At 44.4% G+C, this 10,447-nt stretch overlaps 1 long non-coding RNA gene across 1 annotated transcript; it reads left to right on the plus strand.

Moving 5' to 3' along the window:
- Positions 1-8,255: 8,255 nt before the first annotated feature.
- Positions 8,256-9,813, plus strand: LOC115186138 (uncharacterized). Its single transcript, XR_003875610.1, has 2 exons — positions 8,256-8,658; positions 8,716-9,813. It is a non-coding gene; the product is annotated as an uncharacterized LOC115186138 (long non-coding RNA).
- The last annotated feature ends 634 nt before the right edge of the window (positions 9,814-10,447 follow it).

The raw sequence follows: 10,447 nt of genomic DNA on the forward strand, positions 1-10,447 counted from the left end.
TCTCTCTCTCTGTCTCTCTGTCTCACTAGAGGACATTCAGTATCTGTCACGACTCCCGCTGAAGTCGGTCCCTCTCCTTGTTCGGGGCGGCGTTCGGCGGTCGACGTCACCGGCCTTCTAGCCATCGCTGATCCACTTTTCATTTTCCATTTGTTTTGTCTTTGTTTTACACACCTGGTTTCAATCCCCCAATTACCTGTTCATTATTTAACCCTCTGTTCCCACATGTTGGTTTGTGAGTAATTGTTTATTGTATTGCGGTCCGTATTTGTGGCCTTGTATTTATATAACGTGTATTGTGATATTATTGAGTAAAATTGCTTTCATTACTCATATCTGCTGTCCTGCTCCTGACTCATCTCACCAACTACATACAGACGCTTTACAATATGTTACCAAGTCAATCTCCCTACGTTCAGTATATTACCAAGTAAATCTCCCTAGAGGACATTCAGTATATTACCAAGTAAATCTCCCTACGTTCAGTATATTACCAAGTAAATCTCCCTAGAGGACATTCAGTATATTACCAAGTAAATCTCCCTAGAGGACATTCAATATGTTACCAAATAAATCTCCCTACGTTCAGTATATTACCAAATAAATCTCCGTAGAGGACATTCAATATGTTACCAAGTCAATCTCCCTACATTCAGTATGTTAGGGATGAATGTACAGAATGGTTACCTGGTGGAAAATGCTTTTTCAATTTCAGTCAAGGGGAGGGTTAAGTTTAAAAAACTAAAATCTAGTCCAAGGGAAGGTTACGTCATTTGTAATTGCTATATATATATCAATGTGTGCCCGATGCCAGCCCTCATCTGGGATTCTCTTCTGGGCGTGCAATATCAAGTCAACCTACAGGCTATTTAGTGTGATCTCAATCGAATGATCCACAGCCTATAGGCTACGAAGTGCATTCTGGGAGAAGCACAGAGCAAAGTTATATTTCTAAGATAGCTGCTGGGCTGGTGTAAATAAAACTAGGCTGTATTACACACGGCAGCGGACGAATGGACATTCCAACCCTGAGCCCCAAACGGCTCTGCTCTTACTGATCACAAACGTTTGTGTGCTGCTTTAACCAATGGCTGTGCTGCTTTAACCAACGGCTGTGCTGCTTTAACCAATGGCTGTGCTGCTTTAACCAATGGCTGTGCTGCTTTAACCAATGGCTGTGCTGCTTTAACCAATGGCTGTGCTGCTTTAACCAATGGCTGCTTTAATCAATGGCTGTGCTGCTTTAACCAATGGCTGTGCTGCTTTAACCAATGGCTGTGCTGCTTTAACCAATGGCTGTGCTGCTTTAACCAATGGCTGCTTTAACCAATGGCTGTGCTGCTTTAACCAATGGCTGCTTTAACCAACGGCTGTGCTGCTTTAACCAATGGCTGTGCTGCTTTAACCAATGGCTGTGCTGCTTTAACCAATGGCTGTGCTGCTTTAACCAATGGCTGTGCTGCTTTAACCAATGGCTGTGCTGCTTAACCAATGGCTTACCATGGCTGTGCTGCTTTAACCAATGGCTGCTTTAACCAACGGCTGTGCTGCTTTAACCAATGGCTGTGCTGCTTTAACCAATGGCTGTGCTGCTTTAACCAATGGCTGTGCTGCTTTAACCAATGGCTGTGCTGCTTTAACCAATGGCTGTGCTGCTTTAACCAATGGCTGCTTTAACCAATGGCTGTGCTGCTTTAACCAATGGCTGTGCTGTGTAGGAGGAGAGTCAAAGCTTAGGTCTAGTCCCCCCAAAAAAAAAATTCACTATCTTGCACGCGGACTAGCCGAAAGCTTATTTTCTGTTCGGTTTGAGAAGGAGAGCGTGAAGATGAGGTCAACTTTAATTAGCTTGTTACAAATATAATTGATTTGAATAAAACAATATGTTTCTTGTCCTGGGTGTATTTCTCAGCGTAATTAACCTCATAATAAGCCAGATTCTAGTCATTTACATTGTGGTTCTGAAACTTACAGAAGCAGCAGTCGCGGAACAATCAATCAGAAATGGACAGCTCATGGTGCGGAAAATTAAACTATGCATAATTTATTTAAATTGTCTTAATATTAATTAGACATTACTAACAACTAGAGGGTTTTGTGTTGGAGCCTATTTCTTCCTATTTAAGAAATAAGATGTAGGTCTACCTGTTAGACAGATGAAATTAGGCTATATGTCTTCTGCCGAAGTCGATGCCTCTCCTTGTTCGGGGCGGTGCTCGGCGGTCGACGTCACCGGTCTTCTAGCCATCATCGATCCGTTTTTCATTTTCCATTTGTTTTGTCTTGTCTTCCTACCACACCTGGTTCCAATCCCATTCATTACATGCTGTGTATTTAACCCTCTGTTTCCCCTCATGTCCTTGTCAGAGATTTTTTATTTATTTATGTTATGTGTGTTTTGTATCGGGTTGCGACGGGTATTATGTTACCAATGTTATTTTGGTTGTGGAGTTTTTTTATTTTTTATTAAATACTGCAGAATAACCTATTTGGTTTCTCCTGCGCCTGACTTCCCTGCCACCAACATACACGATTATGACACTATAGGCTGCTTTATCCATAGATTTGTTGGTCAATTCCTCCACCCACCAAGGTAGGACCTACTGTCTGGGGTAGAAAGGGAGGTCTACTGTCTGGGGTGGAAAGGGAGGTCTACTGTCTGGGGTGGAAAGGTAGGACCTACTGTCTGGGGTAGAAAGGTAGGCCTACTGTCTGGGGTGGAAAGGTAGGACCTACTGTCTGGGGTGGAAAGGAAGGCCTACTGTCTGGGGTGGAAAGGAAGGCCTACTGTCTGGAGTAGAAAGATGGGCCTACTGTCTGGGGTGGAAAGGAAGGCCTACTGTCTGGAGTAGAAAGATGGGCCTACTGTCTGGGGTGGAAAGGTAGGCCTACTGTCTGGAGTAGAAAGATGGGCCTACTGTCTGGAGTAGAAAGGAAGGCCTACTGTCTGGGGTGGAAAGGTAGGACCTACTGTCTGGGGTGGAAAAGAAGGCCTACTGTCTGGAGTAGAAAGATGGGCCTACTGTCTGGGGTGGAAAGGTAGGCCTACTGTCTGGAGTAGAAAGATGGGCCTACTGTCTGGAGTAGAAAGGAAGGCCTACTGTCTGGGGTGGAAAGGTAGGACCTACTGTCTGGGGTGGAAAGGTAGGCCTAACTTGTGAAAGTACCATGCTCAGATTCCTAGTGACGCGGGAGCTCCAGTCCGCCCACAATAGTCGCCAGTCAACTCCATCGTGTGGTGGAATTGAGTTTAATGGGCTAGAGGAGGGATACGTTTTAACGTGCTAGAGGAGGGATACGTTTTAATGTGCTAGAGGAGGGATACGTTTTAATGGGCTAGAGGAGGGATACGTTTTAATGGGCTAGAGGAGGGATATGTTTTAATGGGCTAGAGGAGTGATACGTTTTAATGTGCTAGAGGAGTGATACGTTTTAATGTGCTAGAGGAGGGATACGTTTTAATGGGCTAGAGGAGGGATACGTTTTAATGTGCTAGAGGAGGGATACGTTTTAATGTGCTAGAGGAGGGATACGTTTTAATGGGCTAGAGGAGTGATACGTTTTAATGGGCTAGTGGAGGGATACGTTTTAATGTGCTAGAGGAGGGATACGTTTTAATGGGCTAGAGGAGGGATACGTTTTAATGGGCTAGAGGAGGGATACGTTTTAATGGGCTAGAGGAGGGATACGTTTTAATGGGCTAGAGGAGGGATACGTTTTAATGGGCTAGAGGAGGGATACGTTTTAATGTGCTAGAGGAGGGATACGTTTTAATGGGCTAGTGGAGGGATACGTTTTAATGGGCTAGAGGAGGGATACGTTTTAATGTGCTAGAGGAGGGATACGTTTTAATGGGCTAGAGGAGGGATACGTTTTAATGGGCTAGAGGAGGGATACGTTTTAATGAGCTAGAGGAGTGATACGTTTTAATGTGCTAGAGGAGTGATACGTTTTAATGGGCTAGAGGAGGGATACGTTTTAATGTGCTAGAGGAGTGATACGTTTTAATGGGCTAGAGGAGTGATACGTTTTAATGGGCTAGAGGAGGGATACGTTTTAATGTGCTAGAGGAGGGATACGTTTTAATGGGCTAGTGGAGGGATACGTTTTAATGGGCTAGTGGAGGGATACGTTTTAATGGGCTAGAGGAGGGATACGTTTTAATGGGCTAGAGGAGGGATACGTTTTAATGTGCTAGAGGAGGGATACGTTTTAATGTGCTAGAGGAGGGATACGTTTTAATGTGCTAGTGGAGGGATACGTTTTAATGTGCTAGTGGAGGGATACGTTTTAATGAGCGGATGAGGGATACGTTTTAATGAGCTAGTGGAGGGATACGTTTTAATGGGCTAGTGGAGGGATACGTTTTAATGGGCGGATGAGGTGGATAAGTGTTAGAGACTTAACAGGGATGCCTTTGTTAAGCAGTATAGATGACTCCTTCATGACTTCCAGCACCGTGGACATACTTCCAGACCCTGTGGTGTGTGTGTGTGTCCATTATGGTCGTGTGCAGTACTGAGCAGTATGCCTCCCAGCAGTACCTCCTTCCACAACCCTGTGTGTGTCTGCTCCCTGTCTCCTCTCTCTGGAACTAGCCTGGAGCTAGCCCGGAGCTAGCCTGAAGATAGCCTGGAGTTAGCCTGGAATTGAAGCTAGTCTGAAGCTAGCCTGAAGCTAACCTGGAACTGGAGCTAGCCTGGAGCTAGCCTGAAGATAGCCTGGAGTTAGCCTGGAATTGAAGCTAGTCTGAAGCTAGCCTGAAGCTAACCTGGAACTGGAGCTAGCCTGGAGCTAGCCTGAAGATAGCCTGGAGTTAGCCTGGAATTGAAGCTAGTCTGAAGCTAGCCTGAAGCTAACCTGGAACTGGAGCTAGCCTGGAGCTAGCCTAAAGATAGCCTGGAGCTAGCCTGAAGATAGCCTGGAGTTAGCCTGGAATTGAAGCTAGTCTGAAGCTAGCCTGAAGCTAACCTGGAACTGGAGCTAGCCTGGAGCTAGCCTGAAGATAGCCTGGAGCTAGCCTGAAGATAGCCTGGAGCTAGCCTGGAATTGAAGCTAGTCTGAAGCTAGCCTGAAGCTAACCTGAAACTGGAGCTAGCCTGAAGATAGCCTGGAGCTAGCCTGAAGATAGCCTGAAGATAGCCTGAATATAGCCTGGAGCTAGCCTGGAGCTAGCCTGAAGATAGCCTGGAGATAGCCTGCAGCTAGCCTGGAGATAGCCTGCAGCTAGCCTGGAGCTAGCCTGAAGATAGCCTGCAGCTAGCCTGAAGATAGCCTGGAGCTAGCCTGGAATTGAAGCTAGTCTGAAGCTAGCCTGAAGCTAACATGGAACTGGAGCTAGCCTGGAGCAGCACACAACACCACTGTTCCCCTGGTGTAAAGTAGTGCACTATACAGGGGAACAAGGAACAGGGTGCCACTTCCTCACCTCTGCCTTATAGGGGTCACTGAGAGGGGTCACTGAGAGGGGCCACTGAGAGGGGTCACTGAGAGGGGCCACTGAGAGGGGCCACTGAGAGGGGCCACTGAGAGGGGTCACTGAGAGGGGCCACTGAGAGGGGCCACTGAGAGGGGTCACTGAGAGGGGCCACTGAGAGGGGTCACTGAGAGGGGCCACTGAGAGGGGCCACTGAGAGGGATCACTGAGAGGGGCCACTGAAAGGGGTCACTGAGAGGGGCCACTGAGAGGGGCCACTGAGAGGGGTCACTGAGAGGGGCCACTGAGAGGGGCCACTGAGAGGGGTCACTGAGAGGGGTCACTGAGAGGGGCCACTGCGTCAGGAGTTCCGTTCGTCACTAGAACATCCAGTCTGATCCTCTCATCCTGTACCGTGCGACACATATTCAACTAGAACATTCATCAAAAAAGGGTTTCAGAATAAAAAAGAGGGGTCAGGACAAAGGGGAGAGAAGAAGGAGAGGGGAGAGAGGAGAGGGGAGAGAGGGGGGAGAGAGAAGGAGGGAGGGGAGAGAGGAGGGTGAAGAGAAGGGCATCTGTTCCATACTCCCATTATCCATTACAGGCATCATGAGTTTAGTTTCCTGTCCACTTCACTTAGCAGGCATCATGAGTTTAGTTTCCTGTCCACTTCGCTTAGCAGGCATCATGAGTTTAGTTTCCTGTCCACTTCGCTTAGCAGGCATCATGAGTTTAGTTTCCTGTCCAGTGTCACTTCACTTAGCAGGCATCATGATGGGTGACAATATTAGCCTACCACTTGTCAATTAAATATTGTCATTTGTGAATGATGCCCAGCGTAAAGCAAGAGACAATACCTTGCTTTTTCGAATTATAGTCACATACTTCATGTAGCCTAGCTCATAGGCCTATATGTTTTGATAAGGTTGGTAGCATCATGTAGCCTAGCCCATAGTCCTATATGTTTTGATAAGGTTGGTAGCATCATGTAGCCTAGCCCATAGTCCTATATGTTTTGATAAGGTTGGTAGCATCATATAGCCTAGCCCATAGGCCTATATGTAAGGTTGGTAGCATCATGTAGCCTAGCTCATAGGCCTATATGTTTTGATAAGATTGGTAGCATCATTTAGTCTAGCCCATAGTCCTATATGTTTTGATAAGGTTTTAATCGCAACTAAAGTGTCCAAATAACATCTTAAAATGAAGCACGTGAATCCGCTCTACAAGTGGTGTAGAGCCTAACCACATATATAAGCAGCTCCTGAGTTTGAAGTTTAGGGAAGATCATTTTCACCATTAAAATGCACCTTTATAATACAATCCTTAGATGCATAGTCACATTTTTGATAGTGGTGTTTTCCTGCTAATGGAACATTCACACTTATAGCCTACTGCTGTGTGTGTATTTGCTGCCTTACGTGAAGAAAAAGCCTAACAGTTCATCAACATTTTAAGTGGTTTGGGATTTATTGCATCCCACAACTGTCCCAGACTGTGTTTGGAATATTTATTTCTTGCACAGAATAAGTCAACTTTTGTACTAATTAATTTATTTCTCCTTTATTTAACCAGGTAGGCAAGTTGAGAACAAGTCCTTTATTTAACCAGGTAGGCAATAGTTGAGAACAAGTTCTCATTTACAACTGCGACCTGGCCAAGATAAAGCAAAGCAGTTCGACAACATACAACAACACAGAGTTACACATGGAGTAAAACAAACATACAATCAATGATGCAGTAGAAAAATAAGTCTATATACAATGTGAGCAAATGAGGTGAGATAAGGGAGGTAAAGGCAAAAAAGGCCATGGTGGCAAAGTAAATACAATATAGCAAGTAAAACACTGGAATGGTAGATTTGTAGTGGAAGAAAGTGCAAAGTAGAAATAATACTATGGGGGATAGTGGATTGAAATATGGACAGTTCTTCCAATAGCTTCAATTAGCACCTCGGAATTGGATAAGGACGTGCGCTGATGTGTCTGTCTTCACTTGTAGCCTGTGAGAAATACCTGATCACGTGATGTGAGTGAGAGGTGCTTCGGAGAGTGCAGCATTCAAGGGAGAAGGCCATTTTTTTCTTCTTTTTAGGGTGCATTACGCCCACACAAAGGGGATGCCGCGGTGAAGTGTGTACAGCCTGCTGCAGAAAACAAAGCATTGTTCATGCCTTTCAAAACAACTTTTTTTCCCATTAGAGTCGCATTATGCAGCCTTACAATGTATTAATCATCAAAACATACAGCCCGACGTTGGTAGAACAACTAAAGTTACATTAATAACTCTAAATTAAGCATATAGGATGACCTGTTTCTTTTCTTCTTCTCCCTCAAATCGTTTGGAGAAAATATCCTGTATATTTTAATCAGCGTTGTTCAATTATATTCTTTATACTGTAGAATAATATAAAATAACGCCACAGAATTCTAAGCAAATATTGTGTCACGTTGGCATGAAGAGATTCGGGAGTGTAACGGCTGTCGTGAGAGAGAGTAGACCAAGGTGCAGCGGAGTTAGTGTTCATCATTGCATTTAATAGCAGAAAGAACACTATACAAAACAAAACAAGAAAACCGACAGCCAAACAGTCCTGTCAGGTGTAAACACTAAACAGAAACAATTACCCACAAAACCCAAAGGAAAAACATGCTCCTTATGTGTGACTCCCAATCAGCAACAACACTCTACAGCTGTGCCTGATTGGAAGCCACACGGCCAAAATCAATGAAACAGACAACATAGAAAAATGCACATAGAACGCCCACCCAATGTAACACCCTGGCCTAACCAAAATAAAGAACAAAAACCCCTCTCTATGGCCAGGGCGTTACAGGGAGCCAGGCGCAGGAATACGCAATAGGGGTTTTATTAATCCCCAAATGACGGGGACGAAAACCAAACAAACACGTAACAAAAACACAGGGTAGAAACCCCAAAACAAAAGTGCGAGGAGAACCTCGAAATAAATAACACACGCGTACAATGATTAACACAGGGGACGAGACACGTAATCACACAATCCACAAGGACACGAAAGCCCCAAAACACACAGCACAGGTACTCACACGCACCAACGGACAATGGAACAATAATCTAACAAAACACACAGCACAGGTATTCACACGCACCAACGGACAATGGAACAATAATCTAACAAAAAACACAGCACAGGTACTCACACGCACCAACGGACAATGGAACAATAATCTAACAAAGAGAATGGAAACACAGCACAGGTACTCACACGCACCAACGGACAATGGAACAATAATCTAACAAAACACACAGCACAGGTACTCACACGCACCAACGGACAATGGAACAATAATCTAACAAAAAACACAGCACAGGTACTCACACGCACCAACGGACAATGGAACAATAATCTAACAAAGACAATGGAAACACAGCACAGGTACTCACACGCACCAACGGACAATGGAACAATAATCTAACAAAAAACACAGCACAGGTACTCACACGCACCAACGGACAATGGAACAATAATCTAACAAAGACAATGGAAACACAGCCCAGGTACTCACACGCACCAACGGACAATGGAACAATAATCTAACAAAACACACAGCACAGGTACTCACACGCACCAACGGACAATGGAACAATAATCTAACAAAAAACACAGCACAGGTACTCACACGCACCAACGGACAATGGAACAATAATCTAACAAAGACAATGGAAACACAGCACAGGTACTCACACGCACCAACGGACAATGGAACAATAATCTAACAAAACACACAGCACAGGTATTCACACGCACCAACGGACAATGGAACAATAATCTAACAAAAAACACAGCACAGGTACTCACACGCACCAACGGACAATGGAACAATAATCTAACAAAGAGAATGGAAACACAGCACAGGTACTCACACGCACCAACGGACAATGGAACAATAATCTAACAAAACACACAGCACAGGTACTCACACGCACCAACGGACAATGGAACAATAATCTAACAAAAAACACAGCACAGGTACTCACACGCACCAACGGACAATGGAACAATAATCTAACAAAGACAATGGAAACACAGCACAGGTACTCACACGCACCAACGGACAATGGAACAATAATCTAACAAAAAACACAGCACAGGTACTCACACGCACCAACGGACAATGGAACAATAATCTAACAAAGACAATGGAAACACAGCACAGGTACTCACACGCACCAACGGACAATGGAACAATAATCTAACAAAAAACACAGCACAGGTACTCACACGCACCAACGGACAATGGAACAATAATCTAACAAAAAACACAGCACAGGTACTCACACGCACCAACGGACAATGGAACAATAATCTAACAAAAAACACAGCACAGGTACTCACACGCACCAACGGACAATGGAACAATAATCTAACAAAAAACACAGCACAGGTACTCACACGCACCAACGGACAATGGAACAATAATCTAACAAAGACAATGGAAACCAAAGGGCACATATATACAAATAGTAATCAGTGGGAATAGGGGCCAGGTGAGCGTGATGAAAGTTCCGGAGGGATCCGTGACATCATGCCCACAGACATTTGGCATAGCTACATCAGGACCTAACATAAGGACAACTCAGAGTAGGCTATTCTGTTCTTCTGAAATAGACTACATTTTCTTCATGTCATGTTTCTTTAGACCTGTCTAAAATAAATAATGGATTTATTGTGAAGGCGTAGGCTATATTACATGGATTTATTATACTTATTAAAGGTTATACTTTTTAGATTTTCCAAAGGTCAGCGTCAGTGGCTTGTAAGCCGGGAGATGCTAAATGTGTTTAATGTGAGAACGACAGTTACTTGCTTGAAAATTACCGGCTGATGAAATTTCGTGACCGCCACAGCCCTGTATTATGATACTCCCTGTATTCTCTGTATTATGATACTCCCTGTATTCCCTGTATTATGATACTCCCTGTATTCCCTGTATTATGATACTCCCTGTATTCCCTGTATTATGATACTCCCTGTATAATGATACT

Source organism: Salmo trutta, unplaced genomic scaffold (genome assembly GCF_901001165.1).
Source record: "Salmo trutta unplaced genomic scaffold, fSalTru1.1, whole genome shotgun sequence".
NCBI classification, from domain to species: Eukaryota; Metazoa; Chordata; class Actinopteri; order Salmoniformes; family Salmonidae; genus Salmo; species Salmo trutta.